General features: G+C 43.9%; 1 long non-coding RNA gene across 1 annotated transcript; it reads left to right on the top strand.

Annotated features, from left to right (window-relative positions):
• Positions 1-4,635: 4,635 nt before the first annotated feature.
• On the top strand, positions 4,636-19,904 carry LOC116831874 (uncharacterized). Its single transcript, XR_004375303.2, has 5 exons — positions 4,636-4,719; positions 9,040-9,111; positions 12,509-12,612; positions 15,599-15,729; positions 19,738-19,904. It is a non-coding gene; the product is annotated as an uncharacterized LOC116831874 (long non-coding RNA).
• The last annotated feature ends 6,564 nt before the right edge of the window (positions 19,905-26,468 follow it).

Below are 26,468 nucleotides of genomic sequence, written 5' to 3'. Positions count from 1 at the left end.
TAATTATTAAAAAATAGCACCTTGCGTCCTAAAGAATCTAATCATTCCTTGCAGATTTGCATACATAGCACCACTGAAATACAGTCTCATCCCCAGATGAGACTGTACTTGTTACAAAAGAGTAAATGAAAGCAAAGTCTTTAATCAGACACTGTGGTAAACCCCTATTCTTACGGAAAGTACCATGATTTCCCTCAGAATGATGTAAAGCATACAGGATCTTCTTTTTTTTAAAGACGCCTCTGGAAAGACCATCAAACTGCATTTCAATGATCTGCCTCACCCTTAGGAAACACACACAACAGTTTTGAGAGACGCAAACTAAGGAGAAGCGGAAGTTTAGTTTCAGAAACAGAGAAAGATAGTTCAGATGAGGGAAAATTCTTCAGGCTTCCTTCCTACACATAACGTTATACTCTGGTAACTAACAAAGCCCACCTCTGGTCCCCTATTATCTAAATCACCAAACAATGTCTTTCCTCAGCTACTTCCTCAGGAATGTTGTAATGTAATCCACTTGGGCTTGATTCATTGTTAATTTAGAATAGTCTCATTTACTCATCCATCCAATCTTTAATTTCCCTTTAAGGTTTTATTTTCTTCTGTTAAAGCGGGGACATGAGGTTGTTGAGCACCCTTTGCTTTAGGAAGCTGAACGTCATCTGCACAGCCATCTCCTCACATCCTCAGCCTAAAATTAAACCTACCACCACTGGCAAATCAAGTACTCTCTAATTATGGTTCTTTAGCTGCTCTGCCTACCTCCTTTGTTCAAGAGCAGTGATAACTTATCTAGTAAGCCAAAGGGTCCTCAACATGTCTTTGACACCTATACCATGGTCTCTCCATTGAAACTTTGTGTAGTAAGAACAACATGTGGTTGAGTGCATCAGACTTCAAAGTTACCATATACTTTAAAAATGGCATTTGAGTTTCATGAACAAAATCCTTGCGGTTTCGTCAGGTTGTGCTTTATAGTTGAGGCAAGACAGGTCCTAGAGAGGTTCATAAAATGAAGCCCTGCTTGTTCTTGGCATCGGAGTAACTTGTAAAACCATGAAATACTAAAAGGACATGCTGTAGTAAGAGTAGTGGATGTGATCCATGATGCCTGGGGCAGCCCTCACTGGAAATGCCAAGGTCAGGGCAGGCTGCAAAAGGGAGAGTAGATACTCCCAAGATTGGTGGGTAACACTGAAGTTAAACTCCAACCAGTCACAAACTGTGCCTCTGATCCCCCACACTAGTTATCAAGCAAAAAAGAGAAAATTAGCCAGCCCCCTTTATTGCATTCCAGTCTCTGGTTCCCAATTAGCATCTAGGTCATGTACAGTGAGAAGTTATTTTAAACTCTGCTCACATATACAAGATGTTCTTCTGACCCCAAAGGGTCAACCACATCACCAGGTCAGCATCGGTTTGGATCTTACCCAAAATACCACACTGCCAGCCAATCCTTTATCGGCTAAAACTAAAGGTTTATTATAAAGAAAAAAAACAAACAAAACAAGAAGAGAGATGCTAAGTGGTAAAACAGTCATATTTTTAAAGTCCATATATCAGGTTCCTAGCAGTACTGGTGAGTTTGCTAGCTTGAAAGTCCCTCTGGAATACATCCACAGCTTGCATGGGGCATTCAGTCCTTTCAGAGCTTCAGTTTGTAGCAAAGTTCCTCCAGAGGTAAGAAGCAGGAACAAAGACAAAATGGTGAAGATGCAGCTGCCTTTTATAGTTTTTTTTTTTTTTTTTTTTTTTTTTTGCCTTGCGGCTTGTGCTTCCTTTTGTTTCAAACAAGTGGCCCAGCACATGGTTTCTGTCCGTAAGCATGCCTATGCATGCCTTGCTGAGTCATAAGGCACATAACCTTGCCTTCTCTCAATGGGTCAATTGTATAGTTGATGGTCCTTAATGGGACATCAAGCAGGCTAGGAGTGCTGATACCAAGTTGTTTGGGGGTATCACTGACACCCCGTCTAGACTATGCGCCGTATCGGCGCGTTAAAATCGATTGCTCGGGGATCGATATATCGCGTCTGATCTGGACGGGATATATCGATCCCAGAGCGCGCTTAGATCGATTCTGGAACTCCACCAAAACAAACGTAGTTCCGGAATCGACATGGCGAGCCTTGCACATCGATCCCGCGCGGTGAAGACGGGTAAGTAAATCGATTTTAGATATTCGATTTCAGCTACGCTATTCTCGTAGCTGAAATTGCGTATCTAAAAATCGATTTTTGCGCGTAGTGTAGACGTGGCCTAAGAAGCATGGAACAAGTTTTGTAATACAGACATACCTAATACAAAAGGTGATATGAACATATAAGCAGTCCTGAGGCTGCTCTAACTTATACTTGGTTCCCATGGCCTCCTGTGGGCCCTGGGTCGGAGAGAATACCTATAATGCAGTATGCTCTAGGCATACCCCTAATCTGCTCCCTATGCCAGGGTCTGGGAGCTGTATCAGTGCAGAACCATTACAACAGCTCCATACCAGCCAGGGAAACCACTGGTGGAGTAGGAATTGCCAGAGTGTGCTGTCTCCAACTTTAAGGCCAAAGTGATATAAATAGCCATGCAGACACTCACTACTGTGATGGCAAGGGTTCTCCCCTCACTGTAGTTAATCCATCGCCATGAGAGGTGGTAGCTAGGTCGACAGAAGAGCTCTTCCCTCTGCTTAGCACTGTCCACTCTGAGGGTCAGTTCGGCTTAACTACATTGCTCAGCGGTGTGTATTTTTCACACGTCTGAGCAACATAGTTGGGTTAACCTAACTTTTTAGCATAGACCTGGCCTTAGAGTAACTTAGGATCAGGTCTAATGAATTTGTCTGACTGGGATGAAGATGATATAAACTTAATTCTTGGATTGAGTTAATTTTTTGGCTTGCTTCTATTCCTGGAAAAGACTATTTCCCCACTCAGGAGGTGTTTTCTGCTCTAGCTAAAATACTGAGACAAAACATGCAACTTCCTCATTACACAATGAAGCCTAGTACAATCAGTTCCTACAGAGATACTGGCACGTAGCTCAAGAAACACTCACAAAGTAAAACCTACAGTGAAAACCATCCATAGAGAAAATCCAGGGCAGATTTTGAACAGGAATTGCAGGGATCAGAGATGGAGAAGACCTAGGTCCTTTAGTCTATCATCCTGCTTGTTCCCTAACTGCTAGAGGTAGGGTTTTTTTTGCTTCTGATTTTTTAAGTTTATTTATGATTTAGTGAGTATTCACATCCTCTTCTTAAGAGGTTTCATGTTGTGGCAGACTGTTAAACTGCTGTCATTCTACCATAATGGCGGATGAATTATCCCTGTGCGAACTGTGTCGGAGATGAAGTTTGTAGAATGCTTTGGGATCCATTTGGATTGCGCAAGGTTCTATGCATATGGTAATTATTAGTTTAAAAGTCTAGCTTCTCTAGCCCCAGTGCTTACCTGGTGGCAACAGCAAAAGGAGGGGAAAACACCATCACGCAGCACCTTTCTGACATCTGACCTCATTTCTTTTTTGCGTTCCTCATTCTACACCCACACACCCACCTAAGTTCCCTCTAAACTGCATGGCTGCATAGCTGCCTATTAAGCCACATGCAGGGGCTCAGGGCTGTGGCAGGGAGAGATGCCTCTGCACAGCTGTTTCTCATATCTCCTTTGCCTTGTTCAGACTACTCTCAGAATTCATTTCTATTTTTCATCTATGAGAAATGAGGACAGGGAACATGAGCAACCAAAAACAAAACCCGGAAGTCGGAACACAGCCCTGGAGACAGGTTCACACCTGACAGACTTTGGCAATCTCATGCTCAACCCCCTGGAGTTCTCTTTTTCCTTCCATCCCCTGCACTTTTTATCTGTTTGTGCCTCTGATTTGTTACATGGCATTACATTTATACTCTTTGTGGCAGGGACTGCATTCGTACTTGTTTCTACAGGGTGTGCTTAAAAATGTATTTGATGGGAAAAGTCAAGGTCACTAGTGAAGATCAAGAAGTGTAAACATTGGAGAATCTGTTGTAGGACTGCTTACTAAACTGTAAGTTACCTAGTGACACTGACTGTGTCTTATTATGACTAAGTGGTTCCTAGAGGTGAAGGGATATTTTCTTCAGTTTCTTTCTTCTGTGGTTGCCTTCTCTCAAATGTTTGGAAAGTAGCACTTTTCCTGAAGTCGACTTTTCACATAATCTTTCTTGTGTAAAATTGTTGTTGTTTTCATAATTTTCACTTTTGCTAGCTGACTTCCTGACCTCTAACAATTTGTCTCTTGGCAAACAAAGTTGGCATTGTTGTTAAAGGTCAGGAAGTTGGTATCAATGCCTGTCTCCATTAGGAAACCTTCTTCCTAAATTAAAGGCTTCCAGAAGTGAACTTCCCAGCACCATTCACTGGATTTTCCCCTCTGTTTCCATTTGTAGTTAACACCTTTTAACAGGAAGAGCAGCAGCTCAGTTTGCAGTACAGAGTATGGCATATGAAGGCAATCTTCTGAGGGGAAAAAAACTTGGGCAAAACTGTCCTGCCTTTTCTCATGAGGGGGTCACTTGTTCCAACCCTTAGAGCAGTGTCATTTCCTGTTACACTCCAAATAACTGCATTGGTTCCTCAAAAAATTACAGAATAGGACAAGGCTAAGAAGCAGTCAGTGGGTGAACCAGCTGTGACAGAATGGCCTTTTTATTAACAGCAGCCTTGGTTTTCCAGACTTTACTGGGTAAATAATTTACTTTAACTTTTTTGTGGATTGCAGTTAATTAAGTTATGTTGTTAACTGTACTGATCAAGAAATCGTACCTACCAGGTACTTATAAAGAAATGTTGCTTCTTCAGCAGTTAGTAATCATTTGTTTGGATTTATTTTGTAATTAAAAACAACAAATGGAGAGGGAAAGGCGAAGAAGTGAAAGACAGGGATCAAAAACCACCTAAGTGCAATGGATGTAAGCTTATAGGGTACAGTTTTACATGGGAAGGATGGTATATTGTATCCTAAAATACTTTACAGAATAGCTGCATATAATATAGTTAAATAGCAGCAGAGACATGAAGAGGCACAGGAAAGGCAGATGAGGTTTTCAGTGGGTATCTGAAGCAAGCTATAAGGTGGCTGAGGAAGAGATGCAGAAAGCCTTATGATCCGGAGAAGAAGGCTCTTGCACCACCATGAGGTGAGGCAATAAGGAGACCATTGTTAGATGAGCAAGGAGGACAGCAGGGAGAAACAAGGTATGTAAAAGAGACTGGAATGATTTTTACAGAGTATTTTAAAAGCAAGGGGGGCAATTTGGATCTTAAAACCAGAGTAGGGTTAGCACAGGCGTGATGCATGTGGTCTTACTAGGTGCCTCAAAAGACACATACAGTGTCTTCAGAAGGGTGCTCTGACACACAGGAGGAGGGGAAGACTTCCCAGCTAATGGTTTACATCTGAAGGATGAAGCACAATAGATTGCTGCTTGGGAGGTACTATTCTCCTCTATTACCTGAATGTGAAATGGAACAAAGCCTTTCAAAACTGAAAGGAAATTTAGAAAGTGGAAAATATACTTTAGCCGTCAAACTGCCATGTGCTAGGATCCCTTAGATTGCTCATTTTAAGCAGGGTCAGGCTGGCTGGTGGAATTCTTGATGGAAGTCCTTCGAGCTAAAGTAAGTAGGTATCAGTTCCTATTTTAGATCAGCACAGCACTAAAGCTGTATGTTGGTGATAGATGGCATTGTGCTGCAGGGCCTGCCATCTTTCAGATTAGATGCAAAGCCAATGTCCTGTAAAGTTGATTCACTAAAGATCTTGTAAAACCTTTTTGTAAGAGTAGGGTTGTTGTTAACCTAGGATTTCTAGCCAAACTCCACCTTAGATAATTACATTCTGTCTTCCTAACTTCCTCTAGAGTTTCTAATAGGAAAAGCATTATTTTCTTCCTAATCTGTTTGATGGCAGTGCTGTTAAACACCTGCCACATTTCACCCCAGAGGTGTTTGCTTTTCAATGATGGGCACAACTATTAATAGGTTTGTATAAAAGTCTGTTGGTGAACTCCATTAGGCATTTTATGATCCTTCTGGATACATGCTACAGAAACCTTATTTTCAGTGGTTTTTTCCTGCAACACAAAATATTAAAATTAACTTTGCTTCACCTATATAATTCAGTCGCTTTTGGCGTGTTTTTAATTATATTTGATACACACAAAAAAGAAAAAAGGTCTTAAATGTAATTTGCATTTTTCTTTTAGTTATACAATTGTTTTTAATTGCATACTTTCAACCTCCTGTTTTTAAATTTACTTACTTTTGACTCTGCTAGAGAAAATGACAAATAAGCTGTTTAAGCACTGATGTCATTATCATAGAATATCAGGGTTGGAAGGGACCTCAGGAGGTCATCTAGTCCAACCCCCTGCTAAAAGCAGAACTAAGCCCCTGACAGATTTTTGCCCCAGATCCCTAAATGGCCCCTTCAAGGATTGAACTCACAACCCTGGGTTTAGCAGGCCAGTGCTCAAACCACTGAGATCATCACTTGCTGGGGATTTCCAGGTGAAATTACAAGTTCTTTTCTCATTTCCTTACCCTTCAAACAGCCAATTAAAAGATAACCAAAAAAAAAACCACACACACACACAATTTAAATGCAGCACAAACAATGCTAGGTGATATCCATAGTTCCAATATAATGTTTTTAAAGGAATTGATTGGATTGGAACAATGCTTTTGAAGAGAGGCTGCTAAAGCAAGTTTAAGACATGGAAGAATTTGTAACTAGGAGCAGAGGTTAAAGTTTATACTATAAAAAAAAAAGACAGTACATTTTTAGAAACTGAACAATTATTTAGAGTTTTATTTACATTTGAATTGGACATGGGTGCAAGCTACACAATTCAGATGCAAGTTCAGTTCTGGGGATTCCAAGCTTCCTCCCAAGTTCTGAGTGCTTTGGAAACACAGGGTTACAAGTTGGCTCACAGAGAGATCTCGAGCTGAGTTTGGGTCCAATTTTCAAGCATCTTTATAGACTGGGTTTATTTAGATTTGGGTTTCTAGGTCAGCCTGCTATATAGATTCTGACTGAAAAAAATTCAAGCACGGATTTCAAACCCCTCAAATTGTGAGAGTGTCAAAATATGGGATACCAGTCCACCTCTCATCAGAATCACATAATAAATATGTAAGCAATTAATAATCTTATCCCAAATAGTGTGATAAAGGTAGAATCAATATGGGCATCAAACTCAAAGTTATGTTCTTCTATTTCCTATCTTGACAGCATGTGCATTTGCCTAATGAGTAACAGAACACTAGACCTAAACCCCAATGAAATGAAATAGCAGGACTATCATGACAGATACAAGAGGCATGGCTAAACACCAATAATTCTCATGCCAAAGGTCTTTACAACATGCTGAAATGAATCTAGTAGGTAAATAGATAACTCCCTCACAGAACAAAGAGTAACCATTGCAGGTGAAGAGAAAAAATATTGACCCAAGACACTGAACTACACCCCAACCCTGATCATTAAAAGGCCAGTTGGGATCTATACATGGGAGCATGCCTATGCATAGGCATAACTGTTTGCACAAATGGACCTTTCCCCAAAAATCCAACTGGCTTGCAATATTACCACCTGAAAAGGAGTTTAAACTCAGACTTTCAAAAAAGTTAATTGCCTGATATTTAGCCATTTCCCCTTTCTTGAGTCTTTTAAACTATATTATTTCAGTAAGGCTAGGCATTTAGAAAGCTTATTCCAATCAGAAGCATAATCTCATTTTAAGAAGCTTGAGATAAAGGAAGTGGAGAGGGCTCGATCTTTAAGAGACAACCGTAATATTATTCAAAAACCAGTTCATGGTGTCTAGATATTAAGGTAATTGAGAATTTTTTTAAATTCATAGACATATCAGAGAAATTGATATCCACATTAAACATACCAACTGTAGCAATGTGGGACTGACCCCTGCGGTGCCTCCTGCTGGTGTCTTGGTGTCCTGCTCATTTTCAGCCTTGGAGCACCCTCTGCAGTCTGTCCCACTGCCGCTAGGCTCTACATCCCTCCCTGGATTCCGGTACCCTGTTATCTAGGGTGCTGCCCCCTGGCAGTAACCCCTCACTCTCAGGGTTTCCCCACCCCAGGGAACCCCCACCCCACCGCACCCCACCCCAGTCATAGAGTACCACCAGTCACCAACTAGACCCCATTCCCTGGGGCAGACTGCAGTATAAGCCACTCATCATAGGCAAGGTTGGGTTTGGACCTGCTGCCTCTGCCTAGCCTTGGGCTGTCCCCAGCAACCCCAGTACCTGTTTGGCCTTCTACTAGGCCACAGCCTGTGAGGTTTCCAGGCCAGAGCACCCTTGGCCTTCCCCCAGCCCTGCTCCACCTTCTCTAGCTCCCTAGAGCCAGGTCTATCTCCTGCTACAGCTAGAGGAAACTATGTGTTTCTACCCCGGCTTCCCTGTCTTTAATAGGGCCAGCTGAGTCTGGTTTGGGGCATGGCCACAGCTCAGGCTGCCTCCCAATCAGCCCAGCCTATGGGCTGGCTTTTAACCCCTTTCAGGCCAGGAGCAGGTGACCACCCCACTATACTGACCCATAGAAGAGTACAAAAAACTGCAGCATTAGATATGTGATCATTGCCCAGCATAGATCAACAGCTCCAAATACATACCTTTAGAGGAAAATGAGTTCTCACATACAATTCTAAATCATTTTGTAATATGATGCCTTTCATCCAAGGTTCTCAAAGCTAATTATGGGCCAGTCTGTGATATCCTTACTCCCGTTAGGGTGCAATTACTAGCACAAGAAATCCCAATAATCAATGTCAATATTCATGCGAGTAGCTGTTCACTGGTGGGAGTGAGGCGTTCACAATCTGACCTTATGAGAATCTCAGTTCTCAGGATGTATGAAGACAGGTTTGTATTGCTTTCTGCATTAATGTATTGCTTTTCCCCCTCCTCCCCAGGAAATGTATTGCACTTGTATTTGTCCTGCACTAATATATAGCTTTCCCCCTCATCCCACCAGGAAATGCTGCTGGAGAAGGATGGGAATCATATCTCAATTTTTCCATTTGGAACCACACATTTTATTTCTATGGTGAGAGAACATACTGCACTTTGATCAAGTTGCATAAAATATGTAAACAGATCATAAACGTGTTAAGACGATCTACCCTGAATTTAAGCTTTTTTATGTATCTCTTTTAGGAGAAAAAATGTTTTTCGCTGTTTTCAAATTTCTTTTGACATCTATTGTTCACAGCTTCCATGCTGTTCAAAGAACAGGCACAGATTTTACAGTATGACTGAAAGGGAGTGTAAGTGGCTATGTTCATAGGCGCTGACTTCTGCATCGGTGGGTGCTCAACCTCCCCTCTCCCTCTGGCCCTGCCTCAACTCCACTCCTGCCCCGGCTCCTCCTGCCCCGTCCCCGAAGTCCATTCCTCTCGGCCCCTATTCCAACCCCTTCCCCAGATCCCCACCCCAGCCCCACCTCTTCCCCTGAGCGCACTGCATTCCTGCTTCTCCCCCCTCCCGGAGCTTATTATGCCCCAAAACAGCTGTTTTGCAGCAGCAAGCACTGGTAAGTAGGCGGAGAAGTGGGGACGCGACGCACTCAGGGGAGGAGGCGGAGGTGAGGTGGGACGGGAAGCTTGGCTGCCAGTGGGTGCAGAGCACCCACCAATTTTTCCCTGGGGCTGCTCCAGCCTGAGCACCCACGAAGTTGGCGCTTATGGCTATGTTCACTGCTGTTGAAGTCCTAGCAATAGGTCATGGTGTTACAGTAGTCTTAGCCTCTAGCGACCTCTAGTGATCACTTCTTGGTTCTTGTGATGGCCTGTTTGTGGCTATGTCTTCTATGGTCTAGCCCTCCAGCCAGGTCACCTCTTTATAGTTCTGTCTCCTTCTGGAGTAACAAAAGTACAATGAAAGAATCCACACCAACATCCTAACAAAGAGTCCTTCTGTCCCTCTTGGACTATGCTACTTCTTCCAGGGACTGCCGAATTTCTGTTCTGCTCCATTGGCAGAGCTCTATCTCCCAGGGCTTTTCCCTGCAGACTTCCTAACAGGTTTGCCCACTGCTTTGCCTCCTCTCCCTTCCCCAGGGACTATGGCAACTTCTCGTAGAGACCAGCCTACTTCTTACAGGCTCTATCACCAGGTCTCCCACAGAAGCCTAACCTACCCTCTGTAGTTCTCTGGAGCCTGCCTTCACCAGGCCCTTCCCAGAGAGAGGGAACTCACCCTCACCCTTCTCTCCTGGGTCTCCTTCCTCAATGAGTTCTCTCCCCTCTCTATGAAGTCCTCCCTGACCCATAGTGCAGTCAAGGGTAAATGGATTTTACCCACTTCTCATCTGGGGAATGTGGACTTTAGTTTAAGTTACTTTATGCATTTCTTATTTTACCACTACACTGTCTCCTCTCCTTCCCTCCCTCCCCCCCGCCAGTCACCTCCACGAACCTCTTCAGATGCCCTGATACATCACAAGAGCCGGAGGCATGATATCCAGCCAGTCTGCCTCAAAACTGCACCCAGAGGACCTCTATATGTGCTCATGATTCATACCATCCACTTCCTCACTCTTGTGTCCTGCACTGACGCTGAGTGGTGGGACCTGCAGTCACCTGAGGAGGGTGAGGAACCCAGGTGGGTCAGACTGTACTCCACTCTGGTTCCACAGCCCACCAGAAATATTAGTTGGAGGCTCCTCCAAAGAGCCATAAGCATAAGCATATACCTGGCATGGTTCACAAACTCCCACAATCCCTGTTCCTTCTGTGGCAAGAGAGAGAGCCTGGCACACATCTATCTAGGGTGCATCAGGTTGCAGCCCCTCTTCTGGCTCCCCTGTTCATCAGTGTCTTTGCAGCCTCTGCCACTGTTTGTCTCTGCTGCTGTTTCCTGCCACAGTGATCATCTCTGCCTCTCACTGCAATGCTGTTCTGAGATTCCACCACTTAGCCCAGTTCTCAGTGATTTCAGCACTTTAATGATTTCATTGAGTAGTGGGGAACCTCTCTTCTGCACAATGCTGTCTCCATACTAAGGAGAAGGTTCATCCCCCTCAGATCAATTAACAATGAGTTCAGGTCTAGTGGTCACTCAGGAAAAATGAATCTAGTTGGCTCTTAACACTGGTGTGGGGTAGGGGGGAAATCAAACCAGGCTTCTAGGACTCTTGAAACAGGTCCACACCACCAGGTAAGAACACCCATCCCCATGCCCTCTAACTCCTACTTGGATTTTGCATCACTACGCCCTTCTTACTGAATGACATTAAATGTAGGTTGAGCCCCTCAATCAGGGCATGCTAAGTACAGACCTGCTGCTCTTTACTCATACAATAAGGATAACAACATTTCATTATTGATGTATTCAATACTAAAGTGAATTTTAACCCAAAATAGCCAAAATTGATCATCTTGGCAATGTGGGTCTTTCTCCTGATCCTGTCTAGGCAGAGGTGTGTCTGCAGTCTTCTCATCAGATCTTTTCCCTAGTTCACCACTAGATATCAAGGGAGAGCTCATTCAGAGCCTACTTACATAGAAATGTACCTTCTGAATGTGAAAATGTGTACCACATGTGCAACAGGTGCAGATGGTGTCCCTCTGATGGGTAACATTAAAGTTTGGCTGTTAAAACATATACCCTTGAATGACAATTATTTTACTTTGTTTTCTCTATATCCCCATCCTAACCCACACTCCAACCCCAGGAATGCTGTGGTAGCATGCAAGTTTCAAAATATCCCAGGAGAAAAATCCTCTGTTGTGTAACAGTTACAATTGCTCAAGTACTCCAAAAAGCAACCCAAACATTAAGGACATGAGGAAATTTGGTTTTGAGGACACACTGCTCAGAGAGCAATCAGTAGCTTGTGTGAAGCACAGTCACCACCCAGCCCCATTCAACACATGCATACCATGCTTACGGGAAGGTGTGTTGGTATCTTCCTGGGTGTTCTGAAGTATTACCCTGTGCAATTATGAATATAAATATTGATGCAGATATCAAGTTAAACATGAACATTGTACCTCGATTTGGAAAATAAAATATTTTAACTTTATATTTAAATTGTTCCTGAAAGAGCTAACAAACAGCTAAGTAACAATATTTACATGTATCAAAAAATATCAGTTTTGAATTTTCTGATCAACTTTGTGAGTCTAAAGTGTTAATAGAAAATGTCACAGTATCTAAGACCAAGACTGTCTCTATATTCTTCTGTCTTCCTGTATGTGCTCATATCCTTAACTCCAGCTTAACAAAGATAATTTTGTTTGGGGGCTTCTTGTGTTTTCCAACATTCAAAATGTTTGACATGCACAGAGCACAAAGTAGGCTGGGAGAGGTGTTCATCTGTTCTGATGTGTGATTTTAAATAGAACATAGATATTCTGGGTATGTGAGAGGCACCTTCAATAATTCTAAATATATTTGTACAAGATGCAAATAGACTCATCCAAAACCATTTTGTCATTTAGACAATTACACAGATGACTATCTTCCAGAAAACGCCACAGATTATTATTATTATTCAGAATATGTCACAGCTGGTTATCGTGAATTTGAAGCTTTGTTTGCAAAGGTAGGTTAAATAGTTTCTTTCCTATTCCTCAAAACACAAATATGCAATTATTTGCTGTGAAGGTTGTTGCAATGAGGTGGATAGATTTCTAAAAATGGTCAGATAATTTATTTGAAAAATATGCTAAGAAAATCAAATTATTCAAGGAGAGGGATATTCACCTGTATGAAGGGGGCCAGCATAAAGACTATGAATCACTTAAGCCCCCCTTCAGTCCCATCTTGAAGATCACCCTAATATTATATATTTAACTCAGATCTATACATAGGGGGAGCCATAGAGAAGCTGGCCCCTGAGAGCAATCAGGCCTTCAGCCTACCTGCAACAGGCTCTGCTAAAGAGAACAAACCAAGCCAAATCCATCTGGGGATAACAGATTGCCTAAGTTGCTGGCCAGCAGCTAATTAGTTAAGGAACACCTTCTGAGAAGAGGAACAGTCCAGAAGGCAGAAAGAGAACGCTCCCATATGGGGGGCTTCTCAGAGGGAGCTCACTGGGAAAGGAAACCAAGGCAGAATGCTCCTAGGTGGAAGAGGTTGGAGGGAGCTATGAATGCCAAGTCCCCACAAACTAGTCCCAATGGACAGACTTCATAAGACAGCAGCAGCAACACCAGGAAATTACAGGGCGGGTTGCCATGGTATGACCTCTGTGGGGACTTTGACTCAAGAGGAGAGACCCTTCCCAACTGGATGACAAGAGACCCTGACTCCAGAAGAGAGGTTTGAGTCAATAGGGCCTCACTGGTCAATGACCTGGACATAAATGGGGTAGATGGATGAAGATTAATTCAGCCTCCTCCCCCTCCACCTAGGATGCTGGTGTGGAGCCCTATTTGTGTAAAGGTTCCAGCCTTGGGTTAAATAAACCCAACCCCTGAAGGGGCCTGTTCAATATACATAAGCCTCACTGAACTTCTTGAAAGCCCAATGTGGGAAACTGAGGCAGAGACATAATTGCAGCACTGCACTGTGCTACCAGTAGATGCTTCAGAGGTAAGGGCCCCCATTACAGGTGGTTTATTTACAAAAACACTTACCAAATTCTTGACTCAAAAATGTCAAATTAAATAAATCTGGCCACAAAATATTCATCAAATTCTCAAACTGAACCCCATAACAAAGATGCTGTAGATCTGGTTATTTTTGCAGTTAATGCAGAAAAAGCAAATGTCAGGAAAAATATTTACTGCAACAATTTCTATTTCGGCTGCATAATGGAAAAGTATCAGACTCACCCAAAATCATGGACACTCCTGTATATCTAGTATAGAATGGATTCAATTTTATCTTGTCATAACATGGACTTAGCATCTATTTGCCAGAAGCTGGGAATGGGTGACAGGCAGCAGCGTATTATCGCCTAGGCCAACAGGGCCTAGGCCTCAGGCGGCAATTTTGCAGGGGTGACAAATTTGCTCATGCCCCCTCCCCAACTCCACCCCTTCCCCAAATCCCCGGCCAGGAGCGGTGCCAGGGTTTCTGGCGCCCTAGGCAGAATTCGGGGGGCGGCATTTTGTGCGGTCCCCACAGGGTGCGCGGGAGCTTCCGGTCCCACTCCCATCGCGCCACCGAAGAATGACCCTCCACCGAAATGCCGCAGGCGACAGCGGCAGTCATTGAACTGCTCAATTGCCTGCCGCTGTTTTCCGCAGTGTGTCAGCAGAAGGTCCTTCTTCGGTGGCGTGACTGGAGCGGAACTGGATGCTCCCGTGCACCCCATGGGGAACTCACAAAATGCTGCCCCCCGAATCCTGGCGCCCTAGGCGACTGCCTAGGGTCGCCTAATGGAAGTGCCCGCCCTGTCCCCGGCCCACCTCCTCCCCCAGGCACGCCACGCTTCCCTCCTTCCATCTCCCTCCCAAGCTTGCCGTGTGAAAGCACTGGGAGGGAGGGAGGGAGGGAGAAGCGAGTAGCAGAATGCTTGGAGGAAGCAGAGCAGAGATGAGCTGGGGGCCGCGGGCACGGGGAGTAACTGGGGGGGGGGAGCGAGAACCGGTCCCCGCCCCAGCTCACCTCCGCTCCACCGCTGCCATCCCCCGAGCACCACAACTCCCCTTCTCCCCCCTCCCTCCCAGGCTTGCCATGAAAAAGTGCCAGGAGGGAGGGAGGGAGAAGCGAGTAGCGGCGCACTCGGGGGATAGCAGAGGTGACCTGGGGCCGGCGGGCGCAGGGAGTAACTGTTTGGGGGGTGGGGGGCAGGAAACCACTCCCTGCCCCAGCTTACCATCACTCCACCTTCGCCATCCCCCGAGCATGCGAAACAACTCCCCTTCTCCCCCCTCCCTCCCAGGCTTGCCATGAGGGAGCAGAGGTGAGCTGGCACGGGGGGTTGTTGGAATTTTTTGAGGGCCTAGGGGTGACAAATTTGTTAATCTGCCACTGGTGACAGGGGATGGATCACTTGATGATTACCTGTTCTATTCATTCCCACTGGTGAAACTGGTATTGGTTACTGTTGGAAGACAAGATATTGGGCTAGATGGACCTTTGGTCTGGCCCAGTATGGCTGTTCTTATATTCTGCTGTAGGCCCGTGTGACAGGCTGATGGTTAGGGTGTTGTTAGTCAAACCAAGTGAATTAGAGAGACAAGATGGATGAGTAAAATCTTTTATTGGACCATCTTACAAAAGTTGGTCCAATAAAAGATATTACCTCACCCACCTTCTCTCTCTAATATCCTGGAACCAATATGGCTACTACTACACAGCATAAACCAAGTGCATGATTATTGAAGGGCTCTAGAGGAGGGGGATAGGAAAAGGATGTCACCTCTCCAAATATCTAATAATCTGTTGATATCCCCTCTTAATGCCGCTGAAAGACTCAGCAGCCTTGCAGACAGTGAACAAATATCTGCTAATGAGTCTCCAAAGTAGCTGAACCACTCTCCCCAGTTATGACCTATAGACACAAGGGGCAATCAACCTTAACTCTAGCTTTCATGCGACAGTATTCAGAATGACTTATTTTGTTAACTTTACAGAATTTGACAGAGTCGGCAGGATCATCACTCCAGGGCCATCTTCCCTTCTTCTTTGTCCTCCTCCATCTTCTATGGTTTTTGCTACAACAATTCACACTTCTTTTGTAGAGGATACTGAGGTTCTGTATTGGGTATGTGTGTGTCATTGTTGATTTCTTGATCCAGCAAACAGTTCACTAGTTTCCAAGGCAGCAGCAGGCTGTCTGCTATAACTCCAAGTGGAAATTACAACGCATTCTGAGCGCCCAAATATGTGCTAGGAATTTCAAAGCAAAAAGAAAAGATCCTGTCCCTGTTACATAAAGCTTGCAATGTAAAAAACCAGATAGGACACTAGTGAGAGCCAAAGTCAGACAAAAAAGGGGAAAGAAAGAAGGGAAAAGAGTACAAAAATTAGGTTATGCAGTAACTTGGTAAGACATGGAAACTCCTTGGTGTAGCCATTAATTTCAGTTATGCGGGTAGTTGGCTATCCTTTTGCAAATGACGTGGCAGAGGTGAGTTCTTAGAAGGGACCCAAGTGAGGTTGGAGTGGAGGATTGGCAAATGAAGCTACAAAAGCTGCGAATGGGAGAAAGAAAAGAAGGGGGAAATCAAGGCTTATCTCAATGGCAGAATGGAAAAAACTGGGGGAATGCAAAGGGAGAAAAGTGTAAGGACCTTGAAATTGATACGTAGAGCAAAGTAGAGCTGGTGGATGGATATGAATTAGGGAATGATCAAAATGAAAGGTGGGAAAGATGATTTGGTGACAGAGTTTTGGATGGACTGAGGAGAGACATGGTAAGCATCCAGAAGACTAGAGAACAGGCTGCAATAGTCAATGTCACAGTTTATTAGGATATGAACGAGTCATTTAAGATACAATTTTCAAAACCGTCTATGTGATTTATGAGCCTAATTCCCATTGATTTTGGAACAAAAACTTTTGTCATAGCTCCATCAAATTCAATGGACAATTTACAGCAGGTGAAGATTTGCCTCAGATTTCAGTACAGTAACTCCTCACTTAACGTAGTTATGTTCCTGAAAAATGTGACTTTAAGTGAAACAATGTTAAGTGAATCCAATTTCCCCATAAGAATTAATGTAAGTGGGGGGGGTTTAGGTTCCAGGGAAATTTTTTTCACTAGACAAAAAAAATACTGTCTGTATAGCTATATTATAAGTTTTAAACAAACAGTTTAATACTATTCACAGCTATGATGATTGTGAAGCTTGTTTGAGGTGGTGAAGTTAGAGGGTGGAAGAGGGAGGCATATTTCCCAGGAAGCCTTGCTACTAAATGATGAACTAGCACTTGGCTGAGCCCTCAAGGGTTAACACGTTGTTGATGTAGCCTCTGACACTCTACAAGGCAGCAGGAATGGAGGGGAGGGGAGAAAGCATAGCAGACAGAGACACACACACACCTTGTGTGTAGGAGAGAGAGAGATGCACACTGCCCCTTTAAGTAAACTGACCCACTCTTAAGTGCATTGTCTTTTTAAGGAGATCAGGAAGTTGAGACAGCAGCTGCTGCCCCAAGCTCTCTATGTCTCTCTCCTTCTGTGTCCCCTCCCTGCTCTATATCGAGAAGGGGTACATGGGGTGCAGGAGTGGGGGGGAGGGGGACATCCTGACATTAGTCCTTCCCTTCCCCCATCCCCTCCACAGCAAGCAGGAGGCTCTGGGAGCAGCTCCAAGGCAGAGGACAGGAGTAGCACATGGCAGTGGGCGGGAGGGACAGCTGAACTGCCAATTGCTAGCCTGCTGCAGCACAGGGAACTTAGGGGAGCGGGGAGTGATAGGGGGGCTGCCAGTCCACCCTGGTTACAAGCCCCCACCAGCTAGCAGCAACAGGCTCCTCTTCCTGCAAGTAGTGGACAAAGCAGGCGGCTGCCAAATATTAGAAGGGAGTATTGCACAACTTTAAATGAGCACGTTCCCTAATTGATCCTATTTTTACGAAAGGGAATAAAAGTGATCCGGGTAATTATAGGCCTGTTAGCTTGACGTCTGTCGTGTGTAAGGTCTTGGTAAAAATTTTAAGGGAGAAAGTAGTTAAGGACATTGAGGTCAATGGTAATTGGGACGAATTGCAACATGGATTTACTAAAGGTAGATCGTGCCAAACCAACCTGATCTCATCTCTTCTTAGAGATGAACGGATTACTTAGACTAATGGAAATGCGTATATTCTAATTTACCTCGATTTCAGTAAGGTCGTTTGACACGGTTCCGCATTGAACTGTTAGTTAATTGAAAGAAGAGGATGAAATGTGAAAGTATGTAAGGTGGATAAGGAACATGGTTAAAGGAGACTCAGCGGGTGTACTAAAGGCGTGAACTGTCAGGCTGGAAGGAGTATTACTAGCGAAGTCCTCTAAGATCGGTTTTGGGACCGATCTTATTTAACCTATTTATTAACTGAACCTTCGGCCCCCCCAAGAGCGCGAAATGTTGTTAATAAAGTTTTGCGGATGACACAAGCTGGATGGTATTGCTAAACGGGAGCGACACGGATACATATTTCAGGAAAGATCTCGACCACCTTGTACACGCTAGTCTAGATAATAGATAAATATCATTAGTGAACAAGTGCATGATCATGCACTTAGGAGATTAATTAATCAAGATATTTGAGATATACGATTAGGGGACGCATCAGTTGGATAACTAGAGGAGAGAGAAGGACCTTGGTGTATTGGTGATACGCAGATGACTATGAGCGCGCAATCGTGATTATGGCTGTTAAAAAGCAAAATGCGGTTTTAGGACTGCATCGGGCGAGGATATCCAGCAGGGAGAGGAGGTGAGTAGTGCCGTTATATACGGCGCTGGTGGAATCCCCACCTGGAAATATGTGGTGGCAGTCTGGTGTCCATGTCTTAAGCAGATATGAAATGTCAAACTGTAACCAGGTTCAGAGACGCTACTAGGATGAATCCGATGCAATGGAAAATCTGCTTATGAAGGATGACTCAAAGAGCTTGGCTTGTTTAGCCTTGCCAAAAGGAGGCTCCGGGGGGATATGCTTGCTCTATATAAATAATATCAGGGGGATTAACGTTAGAGGAGAGGAGAATTATTAAGTTTAGTTACTAATGTAAGGCACGAGCACGAATTGGTACAAATTGGATATTAGTAAGTTTAGATCTTGAAATTAAGACGAAGGTTTCTACACCATTAGGGGATGAAGTTCTGGAACGCCTTCCGCGGAAGTAGTGGGGGCAAAAGACTTATCTGCTTTAAGATTAAGCTGATAAGTATATTGGAGGGGATGTTATGATGGGAAGTTTTAATTGGGCGAATTGAATTTGGATTATCGCAGATAAGTTCTGCTCAATGTCTGTGAGGGGATGTTGCGATGGGATGGGAACTGAGTTAATGCAAAGAATTCTTTCTTGGGTGCTGGGTGAGTCTTTCCCACATGCTCAGGGTTTAGCTGATCGCCATATTTGGGGTCGGGAAGGAATTTTCCTCCAGGGCGGATTGGCAGAGGCCCTGAAGGTTTTTCGCCTTCCTCTGCAGCGTGGGGCATGGGTCGCTTGCTGGTGGATTCCCTGCAGCTTGAGGTCTTCAAATCTCAATTTTGAGGATTTCAATAACTCAGTCATGGGTTTGTTATAAATGTGTATGGGTAGGGTTTTGTGGCCTGCCTTGTGCAGGAGGTCAGACTAGATGATCATATTGGTCCCTTCTGAGCTATGAGTCTATGAGCAATGTAACAATGAAACAATGTTAACCGGGACAACTTTAAGTGAGGAGTTACTGTACAGTCATGATCCAAGGCTCTTCCAAACACACAGTGACTATGTGTAAATATCCTCCTCCCAAAAAAAACCCATCTTCATTAGATCCTAGCAAATGGTCTCTTATATAAAATGTTGACTTCTCTTTATCGGAACAATTTTATTGTCCTTTGCATTTTTTGAGCTGAGCTCGGTTCCACTAAATCTGGTTTGATTTTGCTCCTAGAATTTACTAAGTTTGGGCTACAGCTATGCAAACTGTTCATAATAAAATCCAAGCTCTGTTGACTTCAGTGGACAATTCATACTGGTTGAAGATTTGTCCCTTATCGCTGTATAGTGTAAATTAAAAATAGATGGAAAGTCACCATTATAACTTGTTTATTTTTTTCCCATTTATTTCAGATGTGAACAGCTTTGCTTTGAATTAGAACATTCCTCAAGGAGGAAAACAAAGAACTCTGTCACACATGTAAATTACTTCCCCTACAATGAATCAGTCATTTTTTTTAGTGCAGTTTATGTATTTATGTAGAAACACAAACTTACGTAACAGCTATGTTTCCTCATAAGTAGTATAAATTGCATAAATGTTGACTAGCTGTTTGTATCTTCTGTATTTCTTCCTCTCACATTTCCTCACTATCATTCACTGGGTCCTATTGTAAATATGAAATATGTGCCAACAAAATGAAGCACTGGCTGATCACTCCAGATCTTTCAGTGCTATCTGATGTTCTGACATCACTGGATCAACTGCTGCTATCTCCCTGGAATGCAAGCCCTTGGATCTGCTGTTGAATAGTTTCAGCTGCATCCAGAAAAAAGAGTCTGCCTTATAGCTGTTGAAACAAACACGATATAAAGGGGACTATGGAGCAAGTGTACCTACCAGTTCACCTCCCCTAAAACAATCACCATTACATTTAAAATGGATGTTGCCCGCTGGCCATGTTTATGTCTGTGTTCCTGTTCACTCTAGACGGAGTTTCAGGTCTCTGGCTTCCAATGACCATAGATCGTGCAAACTCTCTCACATGAGTAGTCCTGTAAGTAGATATGTCAGAAAGAGAGGGGGCTCAGATACAGATGACAAATGATTAGATACTTCTGTATGAGGAAAGACTGAAAAAAGTGGGACTACTTTGGAGAGGAGAAGAATAAAGGATATGACTGAGACATACAAAATAAAAAGTGGTGGAGAATCTCATTCAGGCACTCCCATGTACCCTCACACATAGTATAAGATCAAGTGAAACTGAAATGCAACAAATATGTAACTGACAAAAGACAATGCGTTCTTACACAAGGCCTAATTAACATGTGGAACTCAGTGCTGCAAGCTCTCTCAAGAGATTCTCTTGTGTGTTGATGGCTGTCTGCTCCAACCCTTCCCACACTCCTCCCTTTGTCTCTCCAGACCCTGACTCCAGAAAAGAGGTTTGGGTCAATAGGGCCTCACTGGTTGATGACCTGGACATAAATGGGGTAGATGGATGAAGATTAATTCAGCTTCTTCCCTCTCCACCTAGGATGCTGGGGTGGAGCCTCACACAACAGCTGCCCCTCATTGCCTCCTTCTGACTCCCTTCTCATCTGCTCTGTTCCCATCACTCCTCTCTTTCCTTGTCTTTCCATTTAGCTAATCCCTGCTAATTGAACACTCCCACTCTAAAACAACTTTCATCTAATTAACGCAACCTTTCCCACAATCACATTATTCATACTGCTTCCAAGTTATATCCTTTCCCTCAGTTCTTAATGTGTAATGAAAGAGGTGCTGGAGCTCAAGCATTTAGGTGCCGGGACTCAAGCAATATTTTTACATTCATAATTGATGCGGCAAGCCCAGAGGTGCCAGAGCTATGAACTGCCAAGCCTAGAGGTGCCAGCGGGCTCAGTCCTGGCAAGCCTTGGCATAAATTAAGCACTGCTTTCCCCTATCCCATGTCTGTCTTGTCTATTTACTTTGTGAGCTCTTCAGGGCAGGGACTATCTTTGTGTTTGTACACAATGGGACTCCAGTCTTGGCTGGTCCTTAGACTCTGCTGTAATAAACATGATTAATAATAGTATCAATGGGGTCAAGAGCTCAGTAGAGTTTTAAAAAATGGAAATTTGTTTGTATAATGAGGACATCTGCAGTTATTTTATACACAATACTTTTTTTTTTGGTTTGTTTTTGAAGGATATAAAACCTCTTTCAGGCCATAAACTAGCCACTAACAGACTAGAGTTAGGAAGAAATTTCCCATATAGGAAGGTTATTGCGTAACTGTCCATAACAATTTCTTGGTTCTTCCTTTGAAGTATCTGAAACTGGTTACTGATAGAGATGGAATACAAGTCTAGTAGGACTATCAATTGGAGCCAATATGGCAATTCCTATGCAAGTAACGATTTGCAGTATTGGGCCCATTTTTTTTTTATTTCTAATCAAGCAAATATAGTCTTGCCACAATACATATCTGGCTTATACATCTGTGCGACATATGAAAAAAGAGTGTGTGGCAGGGTGATGGCTCACCGCCATGGCGCCTCCTGCTGGTTGTCCGTGGAATTAGCTCTTTTCCAGCTCCCGAGCACCGTCTGCTAGCTGAAGTCTTGCCTGCCACTGCCCCCATGTCCTTTGCTCAGGGGTTCTGCCCACCACAGTACCCCCTCACTCTAGGTCTCCCCTCCCCAGCAAACCCCCTATCCCTTGAGTGCCTCAGTGGCTACTGCCAGTCTCCATTTAGCCCCCGCTTACTGGGGCAGATGGTAGTCTGTAAACCCCTCATCATCAGCAAGGGAGGTTGGAACAGCTGCCTCTGCCTATTCCTGGACTGCCCCTCTGCAGCCCTAGTACCCTTTCTGTGGGCCTTAACTCGGCCTGCAGCCTGGGGCTTAGCTAGGCTGGAGCTCCCCAGCTCCCTCTGCCCTTCCCCAGCACTTCTCCACCCTAGGTACCCTTCTCAGTTTTTTAGGCAGCCAGGGAGAGTAGTAAGAGAGGTGGGTATTGGTTAGAATGGAGGAAGAACAGCAGGAGAAATGGCCTGAGTGAAACAACTGTAGGAGAGGAGCTGATTGTAAATATGGTTCACACCTTACTTGACACGGGCCAGAATCAACATTTTGGGCTCATCAGTCCCTTCAGAGTAGAAGGGGGAATTTTTCAGGAAAATGACATTTAGTCATTTCCCACCCACAACAAAATTCCAGTTCTTTCGGCATCAGGTTTCCAGTAATACAGCTCACGCTGTACTGTATTTCTGTTAGTTACCAGCGCCACCTTCTGGGCTTTTAATGAATTACTATTATGATCTTTTCAAAAAGCTGTTCTTTCAAAATAATTTTGACCTATGCCTATAATGACTAGAAAAAGAAATAAACTTCTGAATGTCACATCAGTTCAACAGTTTTTATCTACCTACCTATCTATCTTATGATACAGGTGCAGTTTTGTGAGTAAAGAATTGTCAGTCGGATATGTGCAAGAAATGCAGGTGTTCAAAGCATGCCAGACTTAACAGTCATTATTATTACAGTAGTGCCTAGAGACCAGCCAAGAATGAAGTCCCATTGTGCTAGCACTGTTCAAACACAAAATAGACAGTCCTTGTTCCAAAGAACTTACACTCTAAATACACAAGACAGGCACAGGGTGGGGGAAGCAATATAACACAGATAACAAAAATATAATGTTAGAGTTTTAAAATAAATATATGTAACCATAAATACATATTTAATCATGGGCAATGAAGTTAATGTTTTATATTATCTGCTTTCTTCAAATGAAAACTAAAGATATATGGAAATAAGGTCATTACAGAAATGATTAACATCTTTAAATAAGGGGACTGGCTGGCTCAGGGATATTGAGTCTCTTTATTTTTAGAGCATGAATTCAAATTCAGCCTGTTAACAATAGCAATCAAAAGTCATTACTGTTTAGTTATGTGAAATTAGTTGATGAGTCAGTCTCTGGCCAATTCGTAGTAGACAAGTCACAAAAAATGCCTCCACATTTGGCACTAATTGGCTTCCTTATTGGCAATCACATCCGAGAATTCAAGGGTTGAATGGACCCTGGAGAGTGAATTCTCCTCTTACTCATGCATGTGATCCCTCTGGTTAAGGCACAGCAACTACAGAGGATGCTACTGCAGCCTACCTGTTCTGTTGATTAATAATCTGGCATTTCTATAGACACATTTTAACTAATGCATCCTCCTATACCTGGTGGTGTATAAGTATTATTATCTCCATTTTACAGGCAGAGACACTCAGTCATAGAGAGAGAAATTGATTTTCCCAAATAACGTCAGACTCAGGATTAGAAGTTAGGAGCTCTTGTCTCCATGATCACCAAACCACACTGCCCCTCTAAACAGCAGGCATCAGTCTCTGTCCACATGACATCTTTCACCAGCATTAAACATTTATGGCCCCAAACAGGCATGAGATGACAGTGTTGTCTCAACCTTTGCTGCCCCATCTCTGAGGAATCAGCTGAACATCAGACTATAATCAAAGATTCTCCCAATCGGATGACTGAGTTAGCTGACAGCAAAAGAACATCACTGACAATTTGATTAGCTAGTACAGTAACTCCTCGCTTAATGTTGTAGTTATGTTCCTGAAAAATGCTACTTTACGCTAAACAATGTTAAGCAAATCCAATTTCCCCATAAGAATTACGGTAAATAGGCAGTGTTAGGGTCCAGGGAATTTTTTTTCGCCAGACATATATATACACACAGTATAAGTTTTAAACAATTTAATAATGTACACAGCAATGATGATTCTGAAGCTTGGTTGAGGTGGTGGAGTCAGAGGGTGGGATATTTCCCAGGGAATGCCTTACTGCTAAATGATGAACTAGCACTCGGCTGAGCCCTCAAGGGTTAACATGTTGTTAATATAGCCTCACACTCTACAAGGCAGCACAAATGGAGGGAGGAGACACAGCATGGCAGAGAGAGAGAGAGTGTGTGTGTGTGAGAGAGAGAGAGCACGCGACACATGCATTGCCCCTTTAAGTACACTGCCTTTCTAAGTAGATCAGCAAGTTGAGACAGCAGCTGCTGCCAGCAAGCTCCCTCATTCCTGTTATGTTTCCCCCTCCCCTCCCCTCACTGTATGGAGATGGGGTACAGGAGCCAGGGGAGGGGGACATCCTGACATTAGTACCTTATTCTCCCCCACCCACCCCCAAGCAAGCAGGAAGCTCCCGGGAGCAGCTCCAAGACAGAGGGCAGGAGCATAGGTGCCGACTCCATGGGTGCTCCAGGACTGGAGCACCCACGGAAAAAATTAGTGGGTGCTCTGCACCCATTGGCAGCCAAGCTCCCCACCCTACCACCTCACCTCTTCCCCTGCCTCCACCTCCTCCCCTGAGCGCACAGTGTTTCTGCTCCTCCCTCCGCTCAGGGGAGGAGGCAGGGCTGGGGCGGGAATTTGGGGAAGGAGTCAAATATGGGCAGGGAGGAGGTGGAGCCAGGGAACTTAGGGGAGCTGATACTGGGGCTTCTGGTCAACCCTGGTTCCAAACCCCCTAGCTAGCTCCAACGGGCTGCTCTTTCTGCAAGCAGTGGCCAAAGGAGGCGGTTGCCAAACAACATTATAAGGGAGCATTGCACAACTTTAAACAAGCATGTTCTCAAACTGATCAGCTACGTAACAATGAAACAATGTTAACTGTGACAATGTTAAGTGAGGAGTTACTGTACTATGCAGATGGGGTTCATTGATAACTGCTTTGGTAGAGGCAGAGCACAAACTTCTGGTCTGACAGTACTGTCCACCCTGAAGTAAATTGTTGGTTAGCTATTTAGTAGCAGCTTATTCCAAATTTTTTATTTGCAATGCCATGGCTATGAAACCAGCATAAACAAATCTGGGGCTGTCCTTTGGGTGAGATATGACATTGAGACATTAAATAAAGTCAGGGACTGCATAGAATCCCATCCTACATTATTCAGAGAGGGAAGTTTTTATTGTCCATGCAGACCATGAAGCTGAACAGCATGTTTGCAATATACTTACAAGATGCTAGTTGTGACAAAGTTCCTCCTCTACATTGGCGGGTCCTGCACTTCTTGGCAGATTTGCTCACCTCAGTGAACTTCTCCACAGTCTGGGTCAACTCCTCCTGTGTCTGATCAGGAGTTGGGAGGTTTTGGGGGGGAACCCAGCCCAGCCCTCTACTCCGGGTTCCAGCCCAGGGCCCTGTGGATCACAGCTGTCTATAGTACCTCCTGTAACAGCTGCATGACAGCTACAACTCCCTGGGCTACTTCCCCATGGCCTCCTCCAAACACCTTCTTTATCCTCCCCACAGGATCTTCCTCCTGATGTCTGATAATGCTTGTTCTAAATCCTCCAGCATGTTCACTCTCAGCTTCTTGCTCCTCACTCACACTCCTTCTCCTCTGACTCCTCCCTGCCTGATGGAGGGAGGGGGGGGGGGCTCCTTTTAAACCCAGGTTGCCGGGCCTGATTAAGCCATGCCCTGATTGGCTTGCAGGTGTTCTAATTAAATAGCTATATCACTGCCCTTCTAGAAAGATCTTAATTGGCTCCAGGTGCCTTGATTTAACTGGAGCAAACTGCCATATTGGTGTACCAGGTCCTAGGGGATTTGTTTAGCCTGGGGCTACATACCTGTTTCTCAGTGACTTACGTAGCCATCTGGCCTTGCCCCATCAACAATAACATAGTTACTTCAAATAAAAAAAAAGTCAAAACTAATGTTTGATTTAATATAAAGACATGATTCCGGCGGGAATGAGCATTTGTGTGGCAATTTGAGCAACACATGTTTCCCAACAACCGGGTTCTATGATTTATATGGCCTAATGTAATCTGACCACTAACAAAAATAGCCTGTAGTTACCTGGATGACATACGTATATATGTTCTCCTTACACAAATACTCCGTGTTCCTCCATTACTCTAAAACACTTAGCTTTCGCTCTGTCTCATCATACAAATCTTCAAAGTGTTGAGAGGATTCTTCACATCCACATCCTCCTGTGATTTTCTTTGTACCTCACTTTGCTACTTCATTTCCAAATCTTATCTGACATCATCATTTTTTCTCTTGCCTCCTTTTCATCTTCATATCTCATCTGTTGCCCCAGTTCTTTTGGAAA

This window comes from Chelonoidis abingdonii, chromosome 11 (genome assembly GCF_003597395.2).
Source record: "Chelonoidis abingdonii isolate Lonesome George chromosome 11, CheloAbing_2.0, whole genome shotgun sequence".
NCBI classification, from domain to species: Eukaryota; Metazoa; Chordata; order Testudines; family Testudinidae; genus Chelonoidis; species Chelonoidis abingdonii.
This window is presented reverse-complemented; position numbering and strand designations above follow the sequence as displayed.